Below are 5,739 nucleotides of genomic sequence, written 5' to 3' on the forward strand. Positions count from 1 at the left end.
ATTCCTGTGATGATGGAGTTAAATTTGGATTTTCAAGGCCAATGTCCAACAGTATTGGACTTTGATTTTCAGCTTCACTCCAATTCCATGCTTCTTCTTCATTGAACTTGACATCACGACTAACAATAATCTTGTTAGTCAATGGATTAAACAACTTATATGCCTTGGCCTTTTCGCTATACCCAACAAGAATGCACTTTTCTGATTTGTCATCCAATTTTCTCCTTGTTTCTTCAGGAATATGAGAATAAGCAATGCTGCCAAATATCCTTAAGTGACTAATACATGGCTTGAGGCCACTCCAGGCTTCTTGAGGAGTCTTGCCTTCCACACTATTGGACGATGCACGATTCAAGAGATATACAGCACATGCCACTGCTTCTGCCCAAAAACGATTAGGCATTGCTTTTGCCTTCAACATGCTTCTTGCCAATTCCATAATGGTCCTATTTTTTCTCTCGGCCACACCATTTTGCTGTGGGGTGTACCGAGCTGTAAACTGATGCTTAATCCCATTTTCTTTTAGAAAATTTTCGAACACATTGGATGAGAATTCTCCACCTTGATCAGACCACAAGGTTTTCAATGCAAATCCACTTTGCTTCTCAGCCAAAGCTTTGAAAACTTTAGAGTAATTAAACACCTTTGATTTATATTTGAGAAAATAGACCCATGTCTTTCTGCTATAATCATCAATGAATGTAAGAAAGTAGCGGTTACCTCCTGTTGATGTTGTGTTCATGGGCCCGCATACATCTGATTGCACCAGCTCAAGAGGATGGGATGCTCTCCAAGAATTTCCTGTAGGAAACGAATTTCTCTGATGTTTTCCCAGCACACATGCTTCACAAACTTGTGTTTGATGCTGTATAGTTGGTAGGCCTCATACCATATGTTGTTTCCCCATCAATGATAGTGTGCTGAAACTCAAATGCCCATAGCTTAGATGCCACAACCATGAGGAATCCTTGATAAGTGCACTTAAGCAAGCAAAAGATTCATACTTTATGTTCAGAGAAAACATATTGTCTCCTGACATCTGCACCTTTGTAATTAGAGAGTTGTACTTGTCTCTAATTACACACTGGTCTTCCCTGAACTGAATATTATGGCCTTTACGAAGAAGTTGCCCCACACTAAGGAGATTGTAATTTAAATCTGGAACATATAACACATTAGAGATTCTTTTTTGTTCTCCATACTTGGACAAAAAAAGAATATCTCCACATCCTTTGGCCACTAGCTTTCCACCATAACCAATCCTCACTTCTGAATTGTTGGTATGCTTGAAATTGACAAAGGCACTTTTGTTGCCTGTCATGTGATTACTACATCCGCTATCAAGATACCATTTTTCTGCACACACGTTTCCTTCCCTGGCAGCTGCATATGCAAGTAGAACCACATTATCATTTTCCCTTTCAGAAGCTTTTTCATGCACAAAGCTTGATTCAGCTCCCCCATTTGTTTTGTTTTTGCATGTTGACTTGATGTGCCCATATTGCTTGCAATTGTAGCATTGAATATTAGAAAGAGAGGAACCTTGTTCTCTTCCTCTTCCTCTTGAATAACCACCATAATCTCATCTTCCTCTTGGAAAACCATAATCTCCTCTTCCTCTTTGATAACCATAATCCCGTCTTCCTCTTGGATAACCATAATCTCCTCTTCCTATTGAATAACCATAATCTTGTGCAGAGCCTTCATCATTAGTTTCTTTCTGGTCATTTGCATAGCCACGTCCTTGATTATTTCTTCCTCGTCCATGAGAAAAGCCGCCTCCTCCTCTTTTAGAACTTCCTCTGAATGAGACTTGAGATTGAAAAGCTTGCTCAACAGGGCCAGAGTCAAACTGCTTCAGTCGTAACTCATGGGATTGAAGAGAACCCATTAAACTGTCAAGAGACAAAGTAGACAGATATTTGGATTCTTCAATTGCCACCACAATATATTCAAACTTTCGGGACATACTTCGAAGAATTTTTTCAGCAACTCTCTGATCTTCAATTTTTTCTCCATTAATTCTCAGTTGGTTGACTAGAGAAATGACACGATTGAAATAGTCTTCAACAGATTCTGACTCCTTCATACGTAACATATCAAACTCACCTCTTAGAGTTTGCAGTCTTGCCATCTTCACTTTTTCTTCTCCTTTATATGATGCAAAGAGAGTGTCCCACGCCTGTTTTGATGTAGTGCATGATGAGATTCTTTCAAAGATAGCTTCATCCACTACTTGAAAGATAAAGAATAAAGCCTTTTTGTCCTTCTTACGTGTCTCCTTCAGCTCTGTGAGTTGTTGTTGAGTGAGGTATGCTTGATCATTTGGCTCCACAAAGCCATTTTCAACCACCTCCCACAAATCTTGAGCAGCATACAGCACCTTCATTTGGAAGCTCCATTGACTATAATTCTTCCCTGTAAACTTTGGAAGCTGGGGCTGCAACAAGTTGTTGTTTGAAGCCATATGGTTCTGAGTTTACAGCTCTGATACCACTTTGATGGAATAAAGGAATGATATTATTGGTGGTGGGTACGATTATGTGGGAGTAATAATAGGTAAGAGAAGAAACTTGTTCTCTTGTGATACTCAAAAGACAGGAAGTAGTGGAAAGCTATTTTAGATAATGATGTTGTCCTGACTTGATTCAAAATGAAGAGAAAAGGGTGGCTTTATATAATAGCCGCTATTGACCTAGCACATTAAAAACACAACTAAAACCAAACATAGTTAATTCAACTAACTTCTACCACACCATTATTTTAACACACAACTACTAACAAACTGCCAACTATTTCAAAGTTACCAGCCGACTATTAATGAAGTCTAGATTACTTTAACATGTTTTCCCAGGAGTTAAGATTATCTGTGATCAGGTTGCTGTTTTGCTATGCAACTACAGCCAATGAGGTAGTAAAGCTCAGGTCTTGGTTAAACCTTGTCACCTGTGATTTAATGACTCTGAATATAGCCTAGAAAGCTATGTTCGCTAGTTATTTTTAAATGTTACTTCAACAATTTTTGGGCGAGCCCAAGATAACTGTTCATAATAACCATTTTACACAAGTTTACTTATCCATCAATTCATAAAAGTATATACACATTATGTATGTGATCACTTCTTATGGACTCGAACACTATCCTGATCTAGTTTGAGAAAAGATAATGATGTCTTATGCAGATGAGATTGGTCAGCTAGATGGGCAACGAAAATCATGTCGAGGAATAAGAATGAATCGAATTTAACTTTGTCAAGGTGAATATGTTGTGGATAGCATTGAAAACAAACCTCTGCAATGCTCTCTTATCTCATCTCTATCTATTTGCCTCAATAGATGAGATTGTGTTGGGTTCGTCTTTGCACTCATTTTAGGTTGTGAAAATGAACTTTCTTTTTGTTGGAGTTGGCTCGACTAAACGAAGGAAAGAAGGAAGCAGCCCATCATGCAGGCGCTCGAGGAAACTGCAGGCGCTCGAGCGGCAGAGGCATCTTGGCGCAGGCGCTCGAGCGGATCGCGATTTCCTGTTTCAAAACAGGTCGGTTTTTGGCCTAGTTTTGGGAGGTTTTTTAGTTTCCTATTCCTTGTATGATTGTGCTAAAGGCCTATACATATAAATAGGTACTTTAGACTAGGGTTTAGTAGAGGTTCAAGATATACAAACCTAGGGTGAGAGAAAAAGAGATCTAGAGAGAGAGAGAGAGATCAAAGGGAGTTCTTTATTGTAACCAAATGGATTTTTCTCATACTAGTGAATTTTCTCGGGGATCACCGGAGAGGACGTAGGCACGACGCCGAACCTCTATAAATTCTTGTGTGTTCTTGTGTGTGTTTGCTTTTGTGGTTTCGTGTGCGATTTATCTTTGCGTAGCTTGTGTTGTGATTGTTGCGTAGTCCATCAACGACAAGGTCTTGGAAGTGTTTTCGCACAACAAGTGGTATCAGAGCCAGGTTTGCGGCGGGCATTGGTTTATGCCCAAGTGCTCTTATAACTTTAAAAGCGGCGGTGTGTTGAAGATGGCAGGCGACAAGGACGAAGAATGTTCCGGTACTAAGTCACAACGGGTATCAAGCACAAAGGTGGAGTTAAAGCCGTTCACCGGCAAGGAGAACTTCACGCTTTGGCAAAGAAGAATGAAGCATGTTCTTAAGCAGCAAGGTCTCAGCAAAGTTTTGGAAGGCAAGGAAAAGAAGCCGGTAACCATGACAGATGCAGAGTGGGATGACCTAGATGAGCTTGCTAGAGGATCCATCGAACAACATCTAACCGATGAGGTGTTATGTAATGCGATGGAAGACACCGCAAAGCAAACATGGGAAAAGCTAGAAGAGATGTTTGCGTCAAAATCATTGTCCAACAAGCTTTTCTTGAAGGAAGAGCTTCACTCTCTTAAGATGGAGGAGGGCGCAAGCATGATGGAGCACGTAAGCGCCTTTAATAGGTGTATTGCTGACTTGCAGAGAATGGATGAGGTTTATAAGTCGGAAGACAAGGCCGTGATGTTGTTGACATCCTTGCCACCGTCTTATAAACACTTTCGCACGACGCTTATGTTCGGGAAGGGAACCTTGAAGTATGAAGAGGTCATGCAAGACATCCTGACACATGACAGAATGGTTCAACGTTCCGATGGAGTCTCTCAAGGTGAAGGTCTTGTGGTCAAGTCCGGAGAGAGAGGTAGATCGAGCAAGCGTGAGGGCAAGAAGAGCAATAAGGGAAGGTCAAAATCCAAGGCGAAAGATGGTTGTTTCGAGTGTGGGTCAAAGGATCATTGGAAGAAGAATTGCCCTACATGGAGAGAGAAGAGAAACAAAGAGAAGAAGCCGGATGAAGCCGGGGTCGCGGAAGAGAGTGACGGTGAGCTTTTACTTACTAATAGCATTGTTAATACTGATGCACTTGCTATTACTTCCAGGGTTTCTGCTTCTAATTGGATTTTGGATTCCGGGTGCTTGTATCACATGTGTTCAAACAAGTCTTGGTTTGACACATATGAGACGGACATTGGCGGCGAAGTTATGATGGGGGACGGCTCAGTTTGTAGAGTCGAAGGAACAGGTACAATCAAATTGAAGATGCATGACGGCGTGGTTAGAACATTGGGTATGGTTAGGTACATACCTAAGCTGAAGAAGAATCTCATCTCCCTGGGTACTTTTGACAAGAATGGTTATTCGTAAAAGTGTGTGGGAGGAAAGCTCATAATTTCGAAGGGTTCGCTCGTGATTATGAAAGGGGAGATTCAACCTAACTGCCTGTATCGACTATGTGGTACAACAGTGACCGGTGGAGCAGCTATATCTACCAAGAAGAACTCAGAAGATGATACTCAGCTTTGGCATTTGAGGCTAGGGCACATGAGTGAGCGAGCCATGCAAGAGTTGCACAAACGGAAGCTTCTAAAGGCGTGCACAGTTGCAAACTTGAGTTCTGCAAGTATTGTACCATGGAGAAGCAGTCGAAAGTGACATTTGATTGGTTCATAATTGTATATCATTTTGTACCCTTCTAGCTTATGATTTGGTTATGTTTTTGAGTTAAACTTGTGCTTTTAATCCTTTTTGTGTTTATCTTTCAGTTCATTGAGCTTTAGGTAATAATGATGGCTTTGGATAGGAAATGATGCAATCCATGCATGTTAAGGCCTGATTTGGATGAAGGGAAGAAGAGCTTAAAGACAAACACATTTTGGCTACAGCCCCCTGCCAGTCCAGTTTCGTAGGTCACATTGCAAGATC

Source organism: Prunus avium, chromosome 8, assembly GCF_965620075.1.
Source record: "Prunus avium chromosome 8, drPruAviu1.hap1.1, whole genome shotgun sequence".
Lineage (NCBI taxonomy): Eukaryota > Viridiplantae > Streptophyta > Magnoliopsida > Rosales > Rosaceae > Prunus > Prunus avium.